At 42.1% G+C, this 27,325-nt stretch overlaps 1 long non-coding RNA gene across 1 annotated transcript; it reads right to left on the reverse strand.

The window, feature by feature from the left end:
* Positions 1-7,268: 7,268 nt before the first annotated feature.
* LOC141984058 (uncharacterized) lies at positions 7,269-26,832 on the reverse strand. Its single transcript, XR_012638629.1, has 3 exons — positions 26,693-26,832; positions 22,650-22,760; positions 7,269-7,413 (listed from the first exon to the last, which is right to left on the reverse strand). It is a non-coding gene; the product is annotated as an uncharacterized LOC141984058 (long non-coding RNA).
* Between the last annotated feature and the right edge of the window lie 493 nt (positions 26,833-27,325).

The following is a 27,325-nucleotide window of genomic DNA, read 5'->3' on the forward strand; positions in this document are numbered from 1 at the left end:
CAGAATTAGCAATCTGGCTGACTCACGTGAGATGGTACAATTGGCTTCCCCATCATGGCAGCACTACTTCTCCCTCAGAAGCAGCAGAAGGGTTGTTAATCCTGCACACGCAGTATTAATTTACACAGGAATTTGCCACACAAGGCAGGTTTCCTTGGCTGCACAAAGTGCCTGCTGCCTAGCGGTACTCCTTTTCCAGCCTTCCATGTCCCCCTTCCCCATAATACCCCTACATTAAAATGTATATTGGTCATGTGAGGGAATTCAGGGCCGCCATATGTGGATGAGAATTATCCTGTGTAGTTGCCTCTCTCTTCAGCGTACGCTGGGAGGGCTCCCCAAAAGTAAACCCTTTCTGACCAACACATCTCAGGGAACACAAGTTGATTTCAATAGGCTTTGGATTCAATGGACGTCTTTCCATTATCTTCAGTCTGCTTTGGATCAGGCAGGCCATAAGTCTGGAAAGCTTGCACAGCAGCTGTCCATACTATGCCTGACTCACACTAATGCTGTTAAGCATTCACTGTAATTCAGATTAAATCATGCCATTTGCTTCCTAAAGAGTCATGTTGTTAGTTTCTGCTGAACAGCTAGATTAGGAAGGGTCAAACTTCAGCGTTTTTGAATACACCTACAATACACACAGATTTACATAATAGGCCCTAATGTCGCCTTCAGAATCATTATGGTCTATTGAGTAAATAATGTCTGTATTGAAAATGGTTGAAATACCCATTTACTTGATAGACTCTATTGACTCCTAATAAGAAGCTATTAGAGTTGAATAAATATTATGCATTTTAAAACATGCCTAAATATATTCCATTTCCATGTATTTTCATATTTACACAATGGACTGTAAAGCACGTGTTGTTTCTACTCTCAGACAGTTCCAGGCAAGCTTTCCTTTTTGCAGTTTCTTATTCTGTGTGTGGGTATAAGACTAACCTGAAAAAAAGCCAAAACAACAAACAAGATTAAACTACACAAATTGGTATTTAAATAACATTAAGCCCCACATTTTCAAGAAGTTTGCAAAGGATTTAGCCAGACTGTCTTGTGTGTAGCGAGAGACAGTAAACAGGCTATTTATAGTCCATTGCGTAAATATGAAAATACATAGAACATAAAATGAATGTGGTTAGGCAATTTTTAAAAATATATATTATTTATCCAACTATAAAAGCTTCTCTATAAGGAGCCAATAGAATCTGTCAGGTAAATGAGTATTTGATCATTTTCAATCCATACATTGTCTCACTAAGCCACAACAATTCTAAAGGAGCCATAAGGGTCTATTGTGTAAAATCTGAATGCAGGCAGAGTCTTCAAAAGTATTGTTTTGACCCAGATATCACAGTCATGTTATGTGAATCTCTCTTTCTCTCATTTAATAATTTGTACAGTTTGGTGTTGGCGGTAATGCAGGGTTAACAGCCTGGGCACACAGGTGTTTTGTTGCTAACTTCTGGTCAACTCTTTGAAAATCTGGAGATGAAAGAGTTTTCCTTAGACCAAAACCAGAAAGGAAATGTAGAGAGACAAGGTTCTAACTTAGTCCTTTGCCCACCCTACCGTGGACCAGCACTGGTGAGATCTCCAAACAGCAAGTGGGCTCCAATATCTAGATACAGTGGTGTGAGTTTAACTATAATTTTGTTTCATTTTTCTATTTCAGTGATGTCACTAACTCTCTCAGAGGCTGGGGGGATTCACTGAGTGGCGGGATAACCACTGTAACATGTCAGCATCATCTTATGCTTCACAGTCCCCTTGGTCTCGAGACAGATGATGCATGGGACAATGGCCCTCTCTCCAGGTCCCACTTCAACTTCCACCTGATCTTGATAGCACCTCTCCTGAACCCCAGAAACCTGACCCTGCAATGCATCAGTGGAAGGGCCTCCATAGCACTGGATAAAGGGGAAAGCACACCACAGAGATGTTTTCTGCATGCCCTCAAACCAGGGGAAGCAAATCAGGCTTCTCTCTGTGAACTAAGAATGTGTGGTCTTAGTGAGTCACTGAATTGCCAATAAGAGTTGCTCTTAATTCAGTATGAGAAACTGTCCTCCCAAAAAGCTCAGCACCTCAACTTTTGAAATATCTAACTGACCCATTCTCTCTTTCTCCCCATATCTCCAAATTATTTCTCCTGCCTCCACAGCCACTCTTTTCCTGACCTGGGAGAAACAAAGACTGGTGACAAGAGACCCCTACATCCGACAGGGGGACTAGATTTTTTTTTAATGGTCTCTTCTGAAGGGATTTTTTTTTTAAATGAACATTTCCTCTAACACAGCTCTGAAGTGCTCAGTGCTCAGGGCTAGAAATCCAAAGTCCTTCCTTTCTGCTGGCCACAGCTGAGTGGAAAGAAGTTGAAGGTAGAGAACTGGGAAAAATAAGAAGTCAGAAATAACATCAGATTTTATTAGTTTCACTGCAGGTGGTGGGGTTTTGTTTTGTTTTTAACTGTAGCAAATGAATGTAGAGATTCTTTCTGGTCCATGTAAATCTTCGTTTTCTCTCCCCACCCTCCACAGAATAAACATGAAGGTTTCATCTGGTCACTCTGTTCCCAGACCCTACAGCTTTGCTAAAATAGGATGATACTCTCAGTCTAAAAAAACCCCCAAAACAACCAACCTAAACAGTTCAAGCTTTTTATAGCTCTGGCTCCCAGGCAGCATTCACTACAGTAGCAGCACTGGAAGGCGTAGAAGCCAAATAATGCTAATGGGGCAAACAGAATGTAACAGCTTATGTGTGCTGGTTATATCCTGAAACAAATTGTTTCTTAATGCTGAGGTCAGACAGGGTTTAATTAGGAAATATACAATTGGAGTAAAATTTTGCAGCAGGCTGCTTGTTTGGTGTTATGCCAAGTCAACATCAAGCCTTTCCAAATGGAAATTTTCATTAAAGGCCACTGGCAGCCTTGTTAGGCTGAGTTTCAACTTTTTCTAGCCTCCTCGTAAGAGGAACCTGAAACTCAGCATATCTGTTTATTATTAAAGGGATGTCCCCCTTGCAACTGTTCACACAGAGACACACACACACACAGAGTTCCTGTACATATTTACATCCACTGTAATCCAGATCCACCAAGGAGCTGCTCTTCTGATATCTTGCCAGGCTGGATAAAAAGGAAGATAGACTCAGATGTGACCTCATTTAATCATTAAAGGCATAAGCAATTTTTTTTATTGCCTTATTGTTTCCATACCAAGGTGGGGTGGGACCTTCAGCATCTCAGCAGAATGTAAAGCACATTTCTAAGCCTTTTTTGTTCAGCTGTGACCCTTTTTTGTTCTGTCTATGCCATGTTCTCAAGGATTCCTATTGATGCTTGTAGCACTGATTCTGCTCTTTAAATTGATTATTACAGCCTCAGTTCGCATGCTGCCAAGGTTAAGGTTGTATCAGCATTTCCATTATAATCCCTGCTGTTCAAGAGAAGAGTGTTTAACATGACTGCGAAAATTTGCTCCAGGGTGGAATTTTTTTTCCTTCCAACTTTGTGGGTGAAGTTAGTTCTCATAAAAGTGAAGGACTGAGAGTGCTGGCTAGGGGCAGGCTAGCATTGTGCAAGCTTCCCTTAGGCAGCACTTTCTCAGCACACCTCAATCCCGACCTGCGTCACACCTTGCTATCCTAGTCCTGGCAAGGACAAATTTACGGCTCGTATCTGTAGCCAAATGGGCCCCAAATGGTAGGGCCTAGGAGCTGGGTTCTGGAAAACTGTCCCTCAGAAAATAGTGTCAACCTGGGGAAGAAAGGAGCTGTGGGGAAGTTGTGGCAATTGTAGAGGTAGGCCAAGGTACTGGAGAAAGCAAGGGAGACGGGAGAGTGAGGCCTAGGGGAAGTGTGAGCCAGGCTGCAGTGGGTGGAGAGGCAAGCCAGCTGATACAAGTGAGAAGTTGCTGGAAGGGAGGCAGCAGAGGCCCAAAGAGACAGCGGAGTAACAGTAATTTGTTCAAACATGGGCCTTTTTGTTTCAATATTTCCCTTTGTTAGGTCAGAAGATTCCTGAATCAGCTCTTCCAGCAGCACCTCCTGGCCAAAGTTAACAAGTGTGGTTTCTGGCAGGATATTTTCTCTGGCTTCACCTCTCCCCTTTTATATATTTCTAGCTTTCCTCTCTTCTATTGAACCAACTTATGTTGATGAGGGAGAAGCTTTTGAGATGACACAGAGCTTCTTCTTCAGGTCTGGGAAACTAACTCAGAATGTTACAGATAAATACAAGGTGGAACAGATTGTTTAGCATAAATCGTTAACACATATTTCATGGGACAAGGTGGGTGAGGTAATATGTCTTATGGGACCAACTTGTGTTGTTGAGAGAGACAAGCTTTTGAGCTAACACAGAGCTCTTCTTCAAGTCTGGGAAACTTTATCCTCAGAGCATACACACTAACATGCTCAAAACTACCTTCACAAAACAAGGACACTACACGAGAGAAGTAGATTGCCTCATGGAATGGCCACCCAAATACCCTGAGAGATGTTGCTTCAATTCAGAAATAAAACCCCTGCCAACCGCACACTCCTAGTTGTCACCTGCCACTCCACACTGGAACCCATGTGGCAGACGTGGCCAACCTGTGGCTCCGGAGCCACATGTAGCTCTTCAGAGGTTAATATGCGGTTCCTTGTATAGGCACCAACTCTTGGGCTGGAGCTACAGGTGTCAACTTTCCAATGTGCTGTGGGGTGCTCACTGCTCAACCCCTGGCTCTGCCGCAGGCCCTGCCCCCACTCCACCCCTTCCCACCTTCTCCCCTGAGCTGGCCATGCCCTTGCTCCTCCCCCCCACAAAGAGCCTCCTGCATGCCATGAAACAGCTGATTGGGAGGTGTGGGGAGGGAGAGGGTGGGACTGCCGGTGGGTGGAAGGCACTGGGAGTGGGGTGGGGGGGAGCTGATAGGGGGCTGCTGACGTATTACTGTGGTTCTTTGGCAATATACATTGGTAAATTCTGGCTCTTTTTCAGGCTCAAGTTAACCACCTCCGCCATATGGGGTACCATCAAACAGCTACAACCCGCAGTTGATGGGGACCCCGTCCTGCAAGCAATCTTTCCTGAACTCCCACTTCTGGCCTTCAAACAACACCTCCCCCCCTCCCGCCCCCGCCACCTCACCAAGCTCATCAGAAGCAAGCTCCTCACAGACCAGGACACACCAACTTAAAGCAGCATCAGCCCTTGTCAGAACAACATATGCAAAACCTGCAGCCATATCTCCACTGCTACAATGATCAACACCGCTCACAACACACCTTTCAAGATCCCTGGGTCCTACACTTACCTATCACAACATATGGTGTACCTCATCCAGTGCACTAAATGCCCTAATAGCAAGTATGTGGGTGAAACCAGACAATCACTGCATACTCGCATGAAATCGTGCAGGAAAATAAAAGACAAAAAGCATCACAAAATGATCATTCTATATCTGCGCTATCAGTCCTCATCCTCAAAGGAAAGTTGCACAACATTTTCAAAAGATGAGCCTAGGAGCTTAAATTCATACCTTCGCTAGACATTAAAAATCAAGGACTGAACAGAGACACTGGATTTATGGTCCATTACAACAAGCTGTAACCCACTAACAACCCCCACCCCCCTTCTTCCTTCCTCCCTGTGACTGGAGGGGTGTCAATGTGCCATTTCACCTGGAATGGTCCCTTGAAATATGTGTTAACTACTTATGCTAAACAATCTGATCCATCTTGTATTTAGCTGTGACACTGAGTACATTTCCCAGACCTGAAGAAGAGCTCTGTGTAAGCTCAAAAACTTGTCTCTCTCACCAACAGAAGTTGGTCCAATAAAAGATATTACCTCACCCACCTTGTCTCTCTAATATCCTGGAACCAAAACAGCTACAAAACTGCATATTTCTTTTCTCTCCTCTGTTCTATCTTCTCCTCCAGTTTCTCCTGTCCTCTCCTCTCTTCTATCCTCGTTCACTTTGGGGTATGCACACACCCCCGTCTCTCTTCCCCCACGGGCTGGCTGAGGCCTCCAGATCCCTCTCTCCCTTCCCTCCTGGAGCTAGCTAGCATCCTCCATCCTCCCCTGCCCCTCCTCTTCCCCCTTAGGACTGGCCCCCGGTGAGGCTGGAAGCTGGAGCCCGACTCAGGTAAGAGCGGCCTGGAGATCCCAAGCAGCTGTGTGGATCTGCGGACCCTCCACCTGCCCTGGGTGAGGGCCGGGGGGCAGGGACATGGGCTGGGGGATGCTCTCAGGGGCCCCCTCAGACCAGGCAGGCGGAGGGAACTGAGCTCCCTGGCTCTGGCTTCTGACTTGGGGATGGGGTCTTAGGGGGAAGAGGAGGGGTGGGGGCAGGGCACTGGAGGGAAGAATCCCCCACTTTTAGGAAGAACTGGTCACCCCTGCTCTCAGAGTACGGTCCCTTGTTTACATTAGAAGGCAGGGAAAACTTGTGGGCATTTTCTGACCACTCCACCTGTCAGATCCACCCCTACCTCCTGGATCTCTCTTGAGCAGAGGTCCCTGCTGAATTGTGCAGAACTGTGTAGCACATTTGTGAGGCATAATAATCCTACTAATGACCTCTAAACTTAATTTACACACAAATTCAGGGCTCTAGAAGTGAAAGGCTAATGCATTTAACTGGGATAGGTAGAACCAGCTCAGGCCAGATATCTAGCAGCCTGAGCCTTGCCCATCCCCCAAAATCACCCTGCACTTCTTTCAGGCTTAGAGTGGGCTCAGTTAAGTCACTCCACAGCCCCCAGCTTCCTCCTTTTCTTCCCAAGCTCTATGAGATGGTAAAGAATCACAGAAAGCATCACTTTCTTCCAGCATTAAACAGGGAGAAATAGTATTATCCATCTAGTTACTGTCTGTGCTTCACTATGGAGAGTGCATCTAAAACCTTTCCCAGGCCCCTTGTGTCTGGCTTCCCACTGCAGATTTAAAGAAATAGTACCCATATCCTCATACCATCCTCCTTCCTGCATTTGAGGATCAAGGCAAAGCACTGACCTCAGAAGTCAATGGGAATTACTCATACCCTGCAGGGAGACAATCTGACCTTTAATGTTATCTGGCACAGGGAGATCTAAGGTAATGAAAAAAAGAGTGACCTGGACTCATTTTGAGGACATACTTTATTTAGCCAATCTATCCTAATGGGTTTGGAGAACTCCATAGGGCACATTTTTACAAGTGTGTTTTGACCCCACATGCTGTAATGCCTGCAATTACAGTGTGTTGTGTAAATCCTTCTTAGTTATGGTGGGCTGTGGCTGTCTGGCTGCTGTCCATGGTCGTGGCAGCTGAAGTCAATGGTGGGAGCGGAGGCAGGGGGGAATCAGGCCCAAGATGTGTCCCCATGTGTTCTCATACACTTCAGCTGACATCCATCAGCTCAGTCTCTGTTAGCAAGAGAAGAAAGGATCTTTAAAGTCTATCAGGAAAATTATATGCACATTAAAATATGTGTAACATATGCATTACATGCTATATTATCATATACATATAAATATAATCATATATTTAAATACTGTGTTGCAGAAATTTACCTCGTAACAACATTTTTTTGAAAGATATTTTGAAATTTGATTCACCTTTATGGATTTCATGGGGGAGGGAAATAATTCAGCCCACAGAATTATAGCATTAGTTTTGTTTACTAATGCATGCAAATAGACAGTCATTATTGGGACTTCTTTGGTGAGTATTGTAACATCCAATGTTCGTTTGTATCAACATGAAAACATATTTTTAAAATATCTAAACAGTACTCAGTGGTGGTGGCTTATTAGCTGAGTTGGTGTAAGATGTGCAAGGTATGACCAGGCTATCTTGTACAGTCCCATGCTGGATCATGACAGAACCAGAAGCAATCTCTATAGGAAGCAAATTTAAAACAGAAATGACGACTAGTTTGTGGCTCCCCCTCCCCTCAATCCCCACACAGGCAGATAGGGACTGTGAATTCCTACTCAGTTAAACTCTCCCGGAGTCCAAACTTGTTGGCTCTAGGATTAGAGGGTCATGAAGGTGACCTACAGCTACTCTGGTTTCCCCTCTCCCAGAGTTCACACTTCTTCTGTAACTCTCTCTGCTGTTCCTTTCTTTTTTTACTTTTCTCCCCAAAAAATCAGAGGGGCAGATTGACAACCTTTGATGGGAGTGTTCACAACTTCTGTAACTTTGTGTAGCAAGCTCTCCTGTTTTGTTAAACACATGTTTTGTGTGTGTCTTGGAACATATGTATTTAGATTAGTCTCTGGCACCTCAAAGCGGGAGGAGGGAAGGACTAAATATAGCTGTTTGCAGTAAGATACTCTTTCCTCTGGCTTAAAAACCTCCAACTACTCCCGGATGCACACTGTGGGTAGTATTATGACAATGACAATGGAACTAATGCCATTATTATTCTATTTTAAAAAGAAAACATGCTTTCTTTTTAACAAAAAAATACAAGAAAACCAAATAAAGAGCTGTTGTCATGGAATTACTATTTACGAGTGAGGAAGAGTGAGCCCTCCTTCCCTCCCCTTCATAGCCAGAGCAGAAAGAAAGGTTCTCTGACACATAAAGCTGGGAGGCTGCAGGGACTGAAAATGCCATCTGTACAGATGAGGAGTCCCCTGCTGAAGTGGGTGATCAGTGGACCAGGGTCGGAGCCATTAACGCACTCAAAGACACAGCGCTGGATGATCACTTGTATTGGCCATTGCCATGCAGGACACATAGCACAAGGAAGCCGGGTAGAGCGGTGTAGCACCAAGCCTCTATATTTGCATGCAGCACAGGAAAGCAAGAAGTGCTCGTCTCCTGTTTAAAGGCAGCAATTGCTGCTGCACTGGGAGCTTTGGCCTTTTCAGTGGGGGACCCAAGAGACAGCCTGTCAAAAGAGAAGTCTCTAGCTCAAACTACCAAACTTAGAAAGTATGGGTAGTAAAAATAAATGAAAAGGCTCAGCGCAATCTAACCAAAGAGCTGGGGGTGAAGGGGGGAGCCTGTTTTGTTATTTTCACCGGGCTGCACGCAGCAGCAAGGAATCTGGAATTCAGTCAAGGCCTTGAAGATAAATTCATTAATTCAATTTTGCAAACAAAAACAAACAAAAAAGTTGATTTATGTGGTGGATGTTTTATATTTCCTAGATATATTTTTCCTGTTGTGTACAGTTATGCCTGGAACTCTCGACAGTAATTCCCACTGACTGCTGTGATACTTACTGTGCAGGGCAGAAATGATCAACTGCAGGGTATTCTTCTATATTCTTCTTTTCTTAATCATGTTGAATTCCCTTTCCTTTAGTAATCTCTGCTATTCCCTCAGGAGCTGAGTTAAGATTTAATTGTTAAATTTGCATAGTAACTCAGCAAATAAACTCTCCAGTCTCCTGCAGACCTTTATCCGTAGCAGGCTTCATTTTAGTTATAAATTACTTACTTCTATCTCTCAACCACGTTGGCATTTCATACTCATGAGGGAGGTGCAAAAAAAAAAAAAAAAAAAAAAAAGATCCGGTGGCATTCTCTGTGTGTGCTTTTTCTTTTAAGAGCCCCTCCTGTGTACTAGAGCATCATTCTTGGTTACTTCAGCGATAGTGACATGTCACGTGGATTATGTCTAGCTTATCAATAAGTGTCAATGTAGTAATATAATAATTGTACTACTGAGTCTTAGATAGTGCTTTTCATCCATAGATCTCAAAGCAGATTACAGTAATAATGCATGTGGGTAATCTAACTAGAATACCATTTAAAACAATAAAAAACAAAGTAAATGTAAATGAACCTTCATTACTGTTGAATTATGCTAAAATTATTAATTTTAACTGACAATTTTCCAGCTAAAGAATAGTATCTTGTAGATAATAACCCAGCCGCAGTTGTAGTAAGGTATAAAAAAAGGTAGGGTATTGCTGCAGTAAATCCAACAGTAACAGAGATATCTGTAATTCTCCCAAGCTTCTAAAAAACAGTCCACAACACCTCATGCCACCTCCTCATAGGGTCTCCTATAAACCTGGACTCAAAATAGACAGTAACAGAATGGACTTCACTGTTCTTATCACTGGGTTACTAAAACCAGGTGACCATTGGTGTGGTGTGGTCTAGCTTCAGTGATACAGCTTTATTATTTAACATTGTGGTGATAAGGATGGCTACTTTCCCACTTGAACTTACTTCTGCATTTCTGTCCTGCCCTCCTCTATTGCCTTTTATAAATAGGTTTCCATTCCTAAGTGCTAAAATTTTGTTATTGGAGATGTGCTCCTAGATGCCAGGAAGAAGCGTAGGGTCAGACTGTCATATGCCCCTAGTGAAGGTGTGTAGTTATGGGTGAACACAAGGAGCCTCCCCCTTTCAAGGCCCTGCACTATAAGCTAGGACAGTTTCAGTAGTCTCTGCATGTGAAGAAGCATAGGGATGTACCTCTCTGTGTGCCACCAGGGGTTTCCAGCACCCTAGAGGAGGTGGGGTTACTGCCCTGCCTATAGTATGATGAGTGGAACTAGAGGATCATGTTTCAAGAGGGACCTAATCTGATGTGGCACCAGAGGCTCAGGATTGCAAGGCAAACCCAAGCTGTTACCACTTAATCAACAGAACCTCAACAGGTAACACTGGCCTCCCAGCATGCTTTCAAAATTAAAACACGTGGGTTCTTATTCTTGCTTTCTGGCTTCTGAACCTCCGGGGGGCACTTGCTTCAGGTTTTAAATCTTTTCCGCATAATGGTGAGGGCTTGAAACTCACTTTTTTAAAAAAAATGAAAGTGGAGATTCTCCTATAATCTCTTGATTCTAGCATCTGGGTTTTGGGGGAAAAAACAAATGACATGAGATTTGTAATAAAATCGCAAGGGTTAACATGACAAAAGATCTCTTTCCTACAGTTCTGCCTATCTGCAGCATCAGTTATTGGTAATGAAACACTGCCCTTGCCTGCCCCCCACCCATCCTTAACAGCTGTGGCTAATGGTTATAAATTGGCCCCCAAAAGTCTTGGTACTAGATGTCAACATATAGTTCAGACCTCTCTCCCTGATAACCAGAATGCTCCAATAGACTAATGTCTATTGTGAATGTAGTTGTAGAACAATACACATTTTGACCATGTGCATGGAAACTGTGTCACTCTACTGACTGATGCATTGCTATTTTATGGGAACCTATTGATACTTTACAGAAACTTATTATGTTCTAACGTGGACTTAAATTTAATGAGATGATTCAAGAGCAGCTAATGCAGAAAAGCAGCAATATAAAGCATCTATACATGAACAAATTCACTTATACCTGAACTTTGCTAGCCACATTTAGTCTGCTATGGCAAAGCAGAGGCTAAAATAATTGCTATGGGGTCTACAGACCTTGTCCAAACAGTTAATTCAATGAGACTGAATCACCGAGGCCCTTAAGCATATGTCTTAACTTTAAGCATATAGTAGACCCAATGAAGCCAATGGGACTATGCATATGCTTCAGGTTAATCATGTGCTTTGTTGTTTTGCAGGATTGTGGCCTAACTATGCAATCTCCTAGGGGTGGCCAACAAAATGGTGGCAAACAGAATCCAGTTCATATCTCTTAGGCACTGTACAAGTCTACGTCCTCTATTTATTCAAACAAAGACAAGCCTTGATAGTCAAAGCCTACCATTGTGGAGCTATTCTGACCATAGCTAACTATAGAAGATGCTCAGTCTCATCGGTGTGGACAAGCAGAACTACAGCTGAGCAAGTAACCTGCAACAAATAAATGTCTCACATGAAGTTAATCAGTATCTTCTCCCATACTATCTACAATTGGATTCTACGGTAATTGAATTTAACATTTTGTGTCAAATTTTAAAATGTATGGATTGATCACAAACAGTGCCCTGTGAGTATTCAATCCAGCTTGAAGATAAGGTATTGGTGAGTTATGACTGGTCTATATGTCACATGGCATTGTTTCCATTTTGATTCCGGAGCTACACAAGCACTTCTGGCAAGAACACTTCTGCATGTGAATTTCAAATTCTGTTTCTGAGGAGACTTGTGCATGTGATTCTGCAACTTGTGCTCCACAAACAGTAGTTGTCATTCTTTCCTGGGACATGTACTTCATGGTATGTCGATGCCAAATTTATTCCATATTATGCAAGAGTAGTGGAATCCTGCCAGACATTATTATATTCTAATGCCATGTTTTCCTCATAAATGCTATTCAGTCCTATTTTGAACAACGGGTTGCTAAAATCACAGTGATTACCTTGTTTCAGCCTTGTAACTGACTAACTTAATACAAAGGTGAAACACTTACTCAGTTCTATAAAGCTATGGTAAGTCTGAAAGAACAATTGTACCAGATACAGTAACTAAGACCAAGCAAACTCTATGGTTGAAAAAGAAATACATGCCTGGGTCTGGATAACTGAAAAAATGGACATCTTGGAAATAAGTTTGCTTCAGAGACATCATCCTCTACCATCCAATTGGATTTAAGGGAATCAAACTGTACACTCCCAATGGGTTGTTCACTTGATGTTTTACTTTTCCCTAAAACTTTGTGTAAGGGGACTGTTGCCCCCTTACTAACATTCAGTGGGGGTGTTTTGGTTGGCTAGCTCCCAGTACTAAAAGGGGAAGGGTCGATGGGGAATCAGGACCCTAAGACTGATATTCCCCAGGAACAATGGGGAGAGGCCAATGCTCCAGGTCAGCCTGAATGACACGGCGGACAGGCTAATCAGGAGTCAGGAGGCCAGGGAGGTCCCGTCCTCCATGTGAGCTGGAATTGCCTGGGTCAGACAGAGTGGGGCCGAGCTAAGGAGAAAGCAGGGGCCCAAGCTGAGCTGGGGAGCAGAGCTGTGCCAAATCCAGAGAGAGCAGACCCTGTCCTGGGAGCAGAGCTGCAGCCCCAAAGCCAGAGGCACAGCCCAGAGAGAGCAGACTTGCCCTGGGAGCAGAGCTGCACCAACCAGAGCTATGGGGCCAGAAAAGCAGCCCACAAAGCAGGTCAGTGCTGGGAGCAGAGTCACAGAAGCAGCCTGCAGAGCAGACCTGGCCTGGGAGCAGAGCTGTAGCAACCAGAGGCAGAGGGGCCAAAGAAGCAGCCCAGGGAGCTGGAGGCAGAGCAGCAGCCATGCTGAGGCAGAGTGGAGCTAGAGCTGGGGCTGGAGCAGTCTGGAGCTGGGTGTGGTGAGCAGCTTGGGAGAGCGAGGGGGACCCTGGGCAGCGGGCCCAGCACAGGGAGATACCTCAGCCAAGGGGCTCTGCCAGCCAGGCTTGGATCGTAACCCTGAGAGGGATGGGGCGACACTGGGAAGAAGGGTCCTACCACTTAGAGCCTGAGAGCATGTGGCCACCACCAGAGCAAGTGTCCAACCCACAGCATCCCTACAGCATAGCCAGGGCCTGAGAAGGCGGCCTGGGACTTACAAGGAACAGACTGTGAACTGCCCTGACATTCCAGAGACACTGTTTGTGATGTTCCCTGCCACGGAGCGGGGTGATGTGTTTCCTTTAACCTTTCCCATTTTTCCTTATTCTTTTTAAAATTAAATTGTTGATTAAATAACTTGCATTTGCTTTAAATTGTATGTAATGGTCAGTGGGTCAGAGAAGTGCCCAGTGCAGAGAGAGTATTCCGGAGTGGGGACACCCTACCTCCTGTCCTAGGTGACCACAGCAGGGTTGGGGGTTGAGTCCCCCAGGAATCCTGGGCCCAGCCTTGTTGGGGTTATGAGGACTCTGCCAGACCGCAGAGTGGAAGGGGAGTCCTCAAGGGCAGGGAGGCCACTGGGTAAAGGAAGTGGGAGCGAGGACTCAGATCCTTTCGCTAGCCCACTTCACCGGGGTAGTGCAGAAGCCAGGAATGTTCCCCACAATAGCGGGACTATTCCCCCGCTTACATTTGTACAAGCCAGGATGAGAACATATCAGTTGATGCAGATTGCTTGCCTTACTTGCCTATGACAACAATTGGAAGAAGATGTTGAAATATGTTCACCTCTGACAGGTGATCTTAATACTGTGCTACACAACAGTCAAAAGCAACATCTGATCTGAAACGTCCTGTGCTACAGAAAGCAGGAGGTTGCTTTGAAAAAGGATGTCCATAAAGCACAACAATGTTGATTTCAGATGCTTATGGCTTCTTTTACACTTATGATGGGTAAAATCTAGCTCCTCGCGGCAGATCCTGTCATTTATTTTTATGTGTGTACAGCACACACCACCATGGAGTCCTGCTTCTAACTAGAACCTCTGGGCACTATTTTAATACTACTAATAAAATAATAATAACTGTGATATGTAGCACTCATTGGCTGATTGTTCTTATTAAGGTCCAACCCAGATCTATTCATTCCATACAACCTGCCTCAGAAAAACCCTCTGTATCTTTTGGCCAGAACAATCTCAAATCAAGACCAATTCACACAGTGCAGCCAAGAAGATATGAGCACCACCATTACCAGTAGGTGTTGGAGATGCATTGGCCATGTGCTTTGGATGGAAACTGGTTCCATCACCAGAATAGCAGGAAGATGGAACCTGAAGGAAAGCGAAAACGAGGCCACCCAAAAACAACATGGCAAAGAGCTGTGGAAGCTGACCTGAAAAACCTGGGGCACAGCTGGGGAACCATTGAAAGACTTGCCAGAAACAGACAGAAGTGGAGGAGCTTCGTTGCTGCCCTAAATAACAGAGGTGTAATGGGAACATGATGATGATGATGAGATCTATTTGACTTGTTTGAAACTCAGCAGAGAGTGTTCCAAACCAAACAAAGCCTCAGAGATCTTTACTGACAGCCAGGATTCAACTTCCAAATTGAGAGGGCTATAAAAATCCTGGGAAATCTACCGCAGGCATGACAAAGTCACTGTGTTATGACTCTGAGCCACAGCCTGATAAAACAGCTGCCATATGTGGCACTTTTTGTCACAAGTTCCCTCACCTGTTTCTACATGAGAACAGATTTCTATTGGTATAGTAGGACCTTCTCAAGTAGCATCAGAGGACTACTATTATACTATTATTGCAATTGGTTATTTCAGCAAATAGAAGTAGCCGTTACTTCCGCAGAGTACTTTCACTCCAGTAACCAAGTTCTCATTAACAAATTTTAATCATGAAGGAAATTGTCTCTGACAATGAACTCCAGCTTCAAGAGAAGATCTGAAGGAGAGCAACACTAAAGCTAGGGCTGCTTTTATTTATTATCATAGACTGATGGGAAATGGAACATTTTTAATAGAGTTTTGAAAGGCTGTTTGCAAACTGTTGACCTAGAAGGGAAATCCTGAAAATCATACAATACAGATTTCTTACATAACTGTCAGTCTGACATGCAACAACCCAGATGTATCCTGCAGGACTGCTGCAGAGAAGAAGCATGAAGCCCAAGTTAATGGTTAATGTTCTCCAAAGCCATAAATCTGAACAAAAATTGCTACACAGTTAGAGATGCGTGAATAATTTGCATTGAATAACTTTTTCAATTAATATAAGTTCATGAGCTGTTGTGAGTTGCTCAAATTTATTCATTAATTATTACCACAAATTATTTGCTGAATTTGTCTTTGCCAGTAGCAATTCATTACAAGATTGGTATTCAATATTTCAACTGTTTTGAACTGGACATATTTGTCACATTACATGTTTCTGTTCCCTGATTGGCTGAATGTGACTCTTCAAATCAGATTTCTGAGTGAATACTTATAATTCCGAATTAGAAATTTTCTTTTTTCAAATATCCTATAATATTTACTTAAACTTTGCTGTTTTAATGAATACTTCTGCCAGTAAATTCATTCACTAAAATAGCTGAAAAAAGTCAGCATAAAAAGGATGTGAACAGTCAAAACAAATTAGTTAAATTATTCAAACAAACTATTATCTGAGGGGTTTTGGTAATGTTTGCCTAGCTCTGAACACAATTCCACACAACAGAATGTATGAGACATAATTTAACAAAAGTCAGATAAAAGTGAATGGTACACAGATGTATTCAATAATGCCAATTCCAGTGTAGCTTTTTTGTAAGAAAACATAACAATGGATTTATAAAGACAGGACAACTTAAGTTCAGTGGTCCATTTCAGCTTGTGAAGCAGGAAGGTCTAACTACACACATACATTAACAATGGCTAAACATAGGATGCTATACACCTTGCAACCTCACATCAGGAACAAAAGATCTTCCACCAAATTAATTTGTTCCAAGTTTCCGAGTACAGTGTCAGTTCTTAACTAATTTCAAATTATAATCTGAGGAGCACATATATGTGCAAAAACATTGTAAATGCATATAACCTCTCTTGTTTTCAATTGTTTCATGCAGAGGTTACTATACTACAATATTTAAGATTAGAAAATGTTATTTTGGTTATATGATCAGATATAATCACTACTTGGTATATAATCAGATATAATCACTGATCACTACTTGGCAGCTATAAAAATATAACCATATTATTGAGGAATTATTATCATTATGATATTATTTCTGCTAAAGGAAGAAAGTATCTTATGACGTGAAAATTACATATTGATTTGAGTTACTCTGAAGTTAGCTAGAGAGTGCTATAGCACACTTATACTGTATTTTGTTATACCAACGTGGCTGGGGTACAATCTTTGTTGTTGGTTAGAAGTGTTGCTGTTGCTCTTTCTTAATTACAGTACACCACAATAGGATTCTCCATTAATTACCATAAGTCAAAGTATGTCCAAGGGACTGATTCTCCTTTCACATACATAAGTTTTACACTGTCATAACTCCATTGATTTCAGTGGAGTTATTATTGACTTACGTTACTGTGACAGAGGATGTGGCCTCATATTTCCACTCATTTGATCTTACTCTTGACTCTTACTTTTCTGTTCTGAAACACATTTGTATCTGCAGTTCCACAAGCCATATGGTTAAATGTGCCAGAGAACCATTCTTCCAATCCCCTGCAAAAGCCTTCTCTGTTTTATTTATACCAATGGGTAATGTGCAGATGCTTCTCATTCCTGACCCTGGTCAGTTCGAAACTGGGTTTCAGTTTCAAACTAGCTGGGTCTGAACCAAATTCCTGGATGTGAAGAACCCTAGACTTTGGGGAAGTCTGGCTCTGGATACAGTTCCAGGGCCAGATTTCCACTACAATAGTTATGCTAATGGTTCTGAAGAGTGTCACTAAAAGAAGAAAAAGTGGAGTTATTTAGGAAGTGCATGCATGGTAAATAAAAAGAAAAAAAGGGAGAGAGAGAAATTGAAGTTCTGGCATTACTCAGTTAAGTTCTAGGGCCTGTATCAAGCAGGAAGTCAGACCAGATGATCATCATCCTGGTTTTGTAATCTAAGAAGTTCCATTCTGCATGTCTGTCCAGGACTGCGCAGCTGTTGGGCCAGAACTTCAGCGGGTGGTGTCAGTGGAGTTATGCTGGTTTACACCAGCTAAGGAGCTGGGCCCTTAAGTCATTTACATTTTGCTTTTGTCAAATTTTCTCAAAATGTCATAAAAAGGAGTGCTTTAGCTGCAAAAATATTGTGAAAATAAATTGGGGGATTTTAGTTAGTTCTGCACATGAGTATTCTAAACCAATAAGGACTTGAGTACCAAGTGGAGCTGCATACACATGCCAAAACCATGGTTGTTATTGGGGATCGAACTCAGAACCTTCAGCACCAGCTTCTAGGACTGGAGCTAAAGAACTCTTTTGGCTGTACGAAACAGGCTGTACAGTGTCTGGGATCAACCACGAGAGGGAGTCATGATCACATGCACGTTACAGTTTAGCATATCTACAGCCTTACATCAAACATTGTATTGAACAACTAATCTATCATTCTATTGATGCTCAAACAGCACAGAAATAAGTCCTGGTGAATTTCCATATTATTTCCAAGAAATCCACAACTTCAGACAAAAGCTAGAGACTTTAATCTGAGAAACATAACACATCTTCTCAGGATCTATATGCACTGTGAAAAATTTTTCATCTGTTGTGCTTGGAGGTGTAATAGCAGCTTGATGCTCTGATTCTGAGAGTGTGTTGTGGTTAAATGTCACCCAGATAGATAACAGTTTTGTACAAATGAAAAATGGCTTCTGTGATGCAAGATGCAAGATCACTGCCCACTAAAGGAGACTCCTCTTTTCCATGCCTAACACACCTTGATACTAGCTCAAAGCAACCTCCATTAGTCCAATTCAGCGTCGATAGGCTCTAGTAGTAGAGTTCAATTTTCAATCTTTGTACCAAAACTGCACTTCCAACAAGTAACCACCAAGTTCATAAAACATTTTCCCTTCCATTATCCAAAATGGTACATCCTCCTTTCAGAAATTTAGAGGTCTGTTTTTCCTACCAGGCAGAGGACCGAGCTACACAGCCAGTAAGTTAATGTTACGCCCTCTTTCCTTTGTGTTTACTTGGTAGCTCAGTCAGTACTACAGCCAGGCCTCACTTCTTCACTACTAGGCACTCATTACGTTCACCTCAAGAACTAGCTCAGGTATTGTTGCAGTACAGCTGCTCTGAGGGCCCATTCAGCTAAGATCTAAGGCAAATTTTATACCATGTTTGAGAAATGTCAAAAAAATTGTAAGCCAGACGCATGGACTTCAATTCACCAAATAAAATGACTATTTCAGAAGAGCAGGTTTTCATTCTTTATGTAATACTCCTGGGTCCTCCTCCAGGGGTTGCTGTTGCTAGTCAGACTGTCAACGGTGGGAATCTATGGAAGCAGCACTTGATGGAGAAAGGAAGGTCGCTCACCTGTAACTGGAGTTCTCAGAGTAAACTGCGTTTGATAGGCCACATCAACAGACATCCTTCCCTGAGTCCTCAGAGTCCTTCGCTGAAATAATCCTTTATCCAGCCATGTGCCCACTATTTGGAGCTGGCAGAGCAAACTTTAATAGGAACCATCTATTTTGGTGAGCAAAAGGGGGAAAAGTGGGGACCTCCTCAAGGCAGGTCTCACAGTGTTGGACCACACTGGTGAAATTACAAGTTACAAATACCAGTGAAGCCAGTGAAATTGCCAAAGGAAAAACATGATAGAAAGCAGATGTGGAACCACCAAAAAAAAAAATTCCAGAATAAAATAAATTTCAGGCCAGCACTGAAAGACATTGTAATCACTAACCATTTAGGGTGCTTTAAATGAATGAGGAAAGGATTAAGGTCCAATCCTGCAGTTGTGCTGTCTGATGCAATCCCACAGAAGTCAGAGAGAGAGTGAGATGCAGGATCTGGTCCTAAATATCAACTTGCTAAACTAGCCCTAGATCGTGGAAATATGCTGATTTACACTAGCTGAGGATCTGGCCCAAACCGACTCACATATTTCTGGAGGAAGAGGGTGAAGTCCCCTTCCGAAATTCAGAGCTTCAACCTCTTCTGTACATTTTTTAGCTTAGGGGAGGTAGTAATTTCATTTGCACAATTAGGGGCCCTCTTCAGCACTGCAAGGCTTTGCTTGGCTATTTTCTTGCTTTAAAATACCCCTGATCGGCTGGGACAGTCTTGATTATGAAAAGACTGTCCCAGTGGGTCTTAGGTTTCCTAAGAGCCTGAATGATTAAAGTGATTCTCCTTCCTTTTGAACTCAAACAATTTCCAGAGCTGCCTTCTCTTCCCAAAGTAACACTATCAGTCTAAGGCAGGGCACTGAAATACCTGCATCAAGTCTGCCAAAACAGCTTAGCGGAATCCCAAACAGTTCACAGGCTTTAGTAAATCACTTCAGGACTGGGCAAACTATGCATCAAGCAGAGCAGAAACAGAATAAACCACAAGCGGAGGACAATAAATACCATGTGTAGATTACACAGACACAACTGGGGGGATATGGGGAAGAGAAGAGGAGAGAAAATAAGGTGCTGGTTCTGATCTCAAAAATACAGCACATACTGATGCTTATCCTTAGAAACTGGATATTATACTTGCCTCTATGTGTATCTGGCTCCCAAACATCAAGTTCTAAAAATCACAGACAAAAACTGCTCTCCTAAACCATATCACTCACTCAGGAATCCTGATTGTAAGCAATTGTAACCATTGTTTCTGTATCTTTTCTTCTATACCTCTGCTGGCTGTCACTTAAATGGGAGCTGACGGTGCTCAGAACCTCCCACAGTTCCTGTGCAGCATGCAGGATTGAGACCCCTCAGAAACATGGCCATTTTAACAGAAAATCTAAGATGGCAGAGCTGTTCTGACAGAGATAGAGAATCAGTTTCAGCCAGTTTGCTCAATTCTTCTACATTCCAAAAGTAATAAGCAAAGCAAATTACACTCACTCCTCCCACAAACTCAAAGAAAATGAACCTTTTCTGAGATTCAAAAACAGTTCAGAAAATGTTTCTGCCCTGTTATTTCATATGTTAATAACCTTTCTACTTCCTGATTCTGGTGATAAAAGACAGTTATGATATTTCTGGGCTGAATACAAAATGATGAACCAGAAAGCTCACAAGAAAGTCTGTGGTCTTCAGCCCAATTCAGGAAAGCCAACTGTTCAGATATGTCTGGAAAGGTTCAGATATTCATCCATACTTCGGGGTTATTTGAATGGAAATTTTGAACCTTAGTTTTTTTCACTAGAAGGTACAGAAATTTCTCTGCCTCCTGGTACCATGACCCCACAATACAGATAGCCCGTGCAGAATAATAAAAGAGTGCATTATGCCTTTTGGTCTCGTGTGGGGTGGGTGCATAACACAGGTCACAACTGTGCTCTAACGTATTACAGAAAGAGTACTTAGAGTGATGATCAAATCAGAAACATTAGGTATAGTTTTGATAGTCAGTCCTTGAACCTACTGATGACTAGGTCTGTAAAAGATACCCACCTACAAACATCTCACTATATTTTTTCCACTCTCATTTGCTTCCAGGAAAGTATCAGTGGGTGTATTATCTTACCAATATCTTTTGTGCATGTGTAACTATCTTTGTATAGCTTGCAGATTGGAAATGTGTTTTGGCTTTTGTTCAAATGCACTTCAGTGCCCTGAAAAAGATCGTTGTTGTTATAAAGCAGTACTTAGATTGTTTCCAGTGTATACACAATTGTTTCCAAACCCAGGGACCTGTATTTTTGGTTGTCTATCGTTGAAGAGTGGCAAAGATTAAAGAAGTGCAGGCCTTTAGTTGCATACTTTAAAATAAAAACAGCCACAGTTTTCAGAAACCTCTTCTAAGGTGTAGTAAATCCGACTTTCTAAATGCCCAAGGCTGTGTTTATCTAAAAATATCTTGGGGAAGATTGCTATGTCTATTAATCTATTTTCCTGTTTCCTTACCTCAGGGCTTAAAGGCTACAAAACCATCCAGCTAGAAGGCTGTTAGGAAAAGTCTCCACAGACAGATATCTCCCTCTGCTTTCTGTTCTCAAGCAACCCACTGCAGGTGTAGGAAAATCATCATATTAAAGAAAGTTATAAAGCAAGAATAGTAGATGAATGTAATATGATATGGACAAACCAGAATAGTTTCTATATAAGAAGAAATTGTGTCTCTCTATCCTGTTAGAAACCTCTGAAAGAGTTAACAAAACAGTGTATAAAAGAGACCCAGTGGGTATATTTTATTTAGACTTTCAAAAGGCTTTTGATGAAGTTCCTGAGAAGAGGCTATAAAGGAAGCTAGGTAACCACAAGGTGAGAGGTAAAGTCCTGTCATGTATTAAAAAAAACTGCTTAAGAGAGTGGAAGCAAAGAGTAGGAGCAAATGGCCAATTCTCAGCATGGAAAGAGGTTAATAGTGGGGTTCCCAAGGGATAAGTAGTAGGATTCATGTTCAGTATATTTATTAATGACCTGAAGAAGGTGGTGAAGAGAGAAGGTGGAAAAATTTGCTGACACATAAAATTATGAAGGTTAGTCAGACTAGGGAGGGTAGTAAAAAACTCCTGAAAAACTTAAGAAAAACCAAGATAGCTGATAAATTTCAGCATAGGCAAGAGAAACATGGTGCATATCAGAAAGAACCCGTTAAACTACTCAAACACACTAATAGGTTCTGAATTAGTTATCTCATAAAAAATATCCAAGCATCAATATGGACAGCTCAAGGGAGGTAACTCCTAAATGTGTAGCAGTGGTCAAAAAAAAAAAAAAAGGAAGAAGACATCAGGTTTTGCATTAATAAGGGTCTAAAAATAATGAAGAAAATATTATAATCCTGTGACACTGTACTAACCAACAGTACTGGCTATCTTTGCCTTGCTCATTGCATTCAGTTTCAGCCCCCTCATCTCCACCAGGAAAAAAATAGTAGAAAGAAATAGAAAAAGTTCAGAAAAGAGCAACCAGAATGACTGGCAGCATGGGGAGGAGGGCTGCAACAAGAGACTTTAGAAGGCCTCGGATTTTTATTTGTATGGCTCAGAAAGTAGAAGTGTAAAGCAACCCATAACAGAGATACAGTATACTATATATACACATGTAGTATAGCTAAAATAATAAAACTGTACAGAGAACATCAGATTTTCCAACTTGTCTAAATTATAAAGGCAATGGCACACATTTAAATCAGATACAGGAAATACATTTTAATGCAATGTAATGTCTAATTAGCCTGTTGAACTTAGTGCTGGAGAATGCTATGGAAACACAGAGCTTGAAGATTCAACTATGGACTAGACACTTACTATATGTTCGTAGGAGTAGAATCTGCAGTTACACTACTTAAACTGAAACTATAACCTCCATCATCTTCCTTTGGTGTTGGGATACCCTGGTGATGTGCATGATATAAGAACCTAAATAAACAAAACAGAAAGGTTCAGGGTGTGAATTATCATTAACTGTCTAGTCTAGTCTACATGCATGCTGAGGTGTTTATGCTTTTCTCTCAGACATCCAGAACTGGCCATTGTCAGAATCAGCATACCTAACTAGGTGGACCACTAATCCAACATTCCTAAAAGAGGCAGGTTGCTGATATAAGTGGTGTAAATGACAGAAAAATCAGGCATGTTCTCACAATCTCCTGAACAGTTATTAAAACAATATTAAAATATTGTGCGACATCCTCCACAAACTACTTTGTAAGTCAGAAAAAGATGAGAAACAGATGAACGACACAAGCCAAAGATTTCAGCCAATCATTCCTCAATAATTTTTTTTAAATCCTTTCACAAATTACACTGAAATTCTGGTAGATGCTCTCTGAATCACACAAACTTTTTTTCTACACAGGTCATACAGTCCTAGGGTTAGAGGTGACCTCAAGGGTCATCTAGTCTAACCTCCAAACAGATCACATATATGAAAATGATTTGGAGGTCAGTTATGCCCATGAGCAAGTATATACTGTGCCCTTGAGCAGTTATCCACCTGAGTTTTGTGCCTACAAGATGTTGTCACTGGAAAGGCCAAAGCCCAGCACAAAAAATGTCAGCTGTTCCTGAGGTAAACAGAGAAACATTATTTTTCATTGTATGATAATTGCAGTGCTTTGTTCAATCTTCTGGGGTCAGGGAGTTGGTTTTTGTTTGTTTGGTTTGGTTTTTGTAATGTAATGTTCATGGGACTAGAATACACTTGAACAGGTTCCATGGTTCTCTAAGAGGCCATATGGCCCAGTGGATGGAGCACTAGGTTGAGAATCAGGACACCTGAGTCCCTAGCTCTGCCTCTGACCTGGGGCAAGTCAGGGCACCTCTCTATATACTTCATTTTCTCCTCCGTCCTTTGTCTTTCTTGGCTATTTATTTGAATAGAAGCTCTCCAAGGCAAAGATAGTCTCCTGTGTTTGTATAGCGCCTAGCACAGCCCGCCCCCCACCTCTCAGTTGGGGCGTTCAGCCACTATAGGAATACAAATAATAAATAGTTATCAAACGCCTCAGGTTATTTAAATTCTCTTCAGTATTTATAGAGATACTCCTCCGCCACATACATTATCTTTCTCATTTCTGTGGCCGAAGGGTTTGGCAAATCTGAAATAAATGGGGCTCAGTGCTTCCATGAATGGGACCAGGAGCAGGCAAGCATCTCTTAGAAAAGATTGTTCAATGGAGGTGAAAAAAACAACTGGTGATTTCAGCTGGAAAGGCCGAGGAAGAGGAGTGTTCCTGGTCCTGAGATGATAGAGCAGCCAAATGCAGCAGCACATCCCTGGCACAGGAGTAACAGAGGACACACATTCCAAAGGGATTATGCTGAACTGCTGGAAATGAAGCTTGAAAACCAACAAAACGGTAGCCTGGAAACTGAGCCTTGAGCTGAAGCTGGTAATTTGCCTTGTTTGAAATAAAAACAGCTTAAGTTGAAGTCAGCCGGAAATTCAGCTGACTGGAAGCTGCAAGCAAAATTAGCGTAACATTCTGCAGCTGAAACATGGAAGACGTGGAGTGAGGGATTTAGCTGTCTAGGCTGTACAGGGATAGGAATTGTTTCCCCCTCTGCACTGTCACTCATAGCAATCCATTGAAAGTAAAATCATTCTGAGGAGGTCAGACTAGATGATCATAATGGTCCCTTTTGACCTTAAAAGCTATGAATGAAATAAAGTTACCGTAGCAGAATTAATGTAATAGGGAAAAAGATAGCAACCAGACTCCCGAGCTGGTACCACCTGGTAAGTATTAGTGACAGATATAAAAATGTGGGCCTAGATTCTCAGTCAATGTAAATCAGCATAGCTGCTTTATTGACTTCAATGGAGCTATGTCAGTTGCAAATCTGGCCCCTGACCTTGAATGGGTATACCCTAGGACTACAGTGCATGCTGCAAGAATGGGGAAAGGTTAAAATAGCTCTATGTGGGAGAAAGTGACGCTATGAAATGGTGAAAACAAATTGCCTAACCCAGAGTTTTGTTTGCTGATAGGCACCCTATCAGCAAACAAAATCCAGCTCCAGAATCCAGCTCCAAGGTCAGTAAAAAGTCTCTTATTTAGAAATATGAATAGATTAATGTAACTGACTATAATGTGCATTATAACAACCCCAGGGTCCTCCTCCTACAAACCTCTACTGTGCTTATGCTAGCAATAGGAAGATTTGCCTCTAGCAAAGGCAGAAGTTTTCCCAGGCTTGCCACAGGCACCCCTTGAAACACACTATACAGACACATGGTCAGAGGCTTCTGGCTGCCTCCTATACATATGCTTCCTGCCTGAATTTAGTAAGACAATTTGCCTGCCCAGCCCCACTGGATTTACTGTTTTAAGTAAGGTGGAAAACTCAGAGCTGGTGACAGATTATACTTGGGCATGGGACCTGCAAGACTAAAAGAAGAAAAGAAATGAAGACATAATTAAATATAGAACATTACAGAGATGACAGGAAAACAACAGGAAAAGACCTGCAAAATAAATATAGGTGTTTTCCAATTTTCTCTGTTGCCCTGGATTAATGAAGCAGTGTCTGAACTGGCAGAGGGGACAAATCTTCTGAGTGGGATTATTAGCTCTCATTAGGAACATAGGACTGGAAGGGACTTCCTGGACCACCAAGTCCAGTCCCCTGCTATCACAGGCAACCCCTCCATGTTATCCTGTTCATGAACAAACCAAGCTCCATTTTAAAACCAGTTAGGTTGTTTGCACCCATTACTCCTTTTGGAAGCCTGCTCCAGAATGTCACTCCTCAGCTAGTTAGAAACCTTCATCTTATTTCATTGATAAGTACCGGCTGGATTAATAATGTAGCATTGCCGTTGATGAAAACAGCTGCCATATGAGACTGGGTGCTGCTGGCTTGTGCTTCCATCACTGGCTGTTGTAACATAGCTTTTGGTTATAGATGTTGGTACAAAATAACTCTTTTCTAATGTTTTTTTTTCCTCATTCAGAGGTCAGCAAAGCACTTAGAAAGTGTGCAAGACTCCAGTGAGACTGCTTTGTATATTATGTGCGGCAATTCAGCTGCCAAAAGTAGGGTCTTTCACTTAGTCTGACCTCTCATCATGAGATAGACTGAGGGTCCTTAAATGGCTGGTTTGTACGTATATACTGTAAGCATGATATACTGTGGACTTGACTCTCCTTTTACTTACACATGTATACTTCTGATCAATGCAAATCTTTTGCTGAAGTGTCTATTTTCACACTGAAAGTATGCAAAAAAAACAATAACCCCACCACACTTGTTCTCTTTTCAAAACTGTGCAAAATAAAAACAGGCCAATTTACATTAGAAAATGGTCATGTTTCCTTCAGAAGAGTCACATACCCAAAGAAGAGTTTACATAGAAGTTATTCCAATTTTGACTCTATTACAAACTGGCACGGCTCCATTTACAAGATACAACCTGCTGAGGATCTGCCCAATATTTAGAAAAATATCCCTTAATTTTCAGTAGTTTTGTGTTTCATTATTAATGTTTCTCACACGTCTAGTGATTATAGACCCAACTCTAGTACTAGATAGTACTGCTGGAAAACCACTGATTCAAAACCCCACCCCAGAAAGCCAGTGGGGAGGGGGTAAAAAGAAACACAACTGGACATTATATTTTTTCTCCCTTCAAATAAAACCTAAATTACTTCTTTTAATGCACTCAGATTATTGAGCAGGACAGGGAGCACTCATTTAGAAAGGTTTTGTGTCTCCTCAAAGGCAAGCACTGCGGTAAGCCTGTGAACTCCAAAAAAACCGAAGCTCTGTTCCCAGTCAGCAAGCAGAACAATACCTGTTCCTGTTTAATTGTGGATTGCAGCTAGCGGTTTTGCGTTTGAACCCACCTGTAATGTAGTCCTTTCCTTGTAATCATCAGAGGTGATCTCTGCCAAAGCAGCAGACAGTTGTATTTGATCAAGTGTAATAGGAACAGTCAGATCTTCCAGGATTCATGTAGTTATCCATTTTCCATGTGTAATGCCGGTCTATTTCATACAACTCGAATATGAAAAGTGTATTACAAAATTAGAAGGGGGAAAATGTTGGGTGGGGTGAATCCTTGATTTTATTATAGAATTCCTTCTCAAATCAAAGATCCAAATTCTATTCCCAGTTCTGCCACTGACTGCTGGGTGACCTTGGGCAAATCACTCGAACCTTCTGTGTCTCTGTTTCCCCACCTATCCTTTGCCTGTCTTGTCTATTTAGAGGGTACACTTTGCAGGGAGGGAATAACGTTCACCATGGGTTTGCACAGCACCTCGCACAACAGGGCCCTCAATCTCAGCTGGGTCCTCCAGATGCTACTGCAATATAAATACTAAATAATAATAATAATTTACACTTGACCAGAAAAGACTTTAGGATTGGGAGTCCTGTCTTTTCTTAAAATACCCTAGTCCCTGAAAGTAATCAGAGTCAAGTTTGCAATGCGGGGATCTTCTTCGGAACACTGCCCTGTGGTTTCAGCATCTCAG

This window comes from Natator depressus, chromosome 3 (genome assembly GCF_965152275.1).
Source record: "Natator depressus isolate rNatDep1 chromosome 3, rNatDep2.hap1, whole genome shotgun sequence".
Lineage (NCBI taxonomy): Eukaryota > Metazoa > Chordata > Testudines > Cheloniidae > Natator > Natator depressus.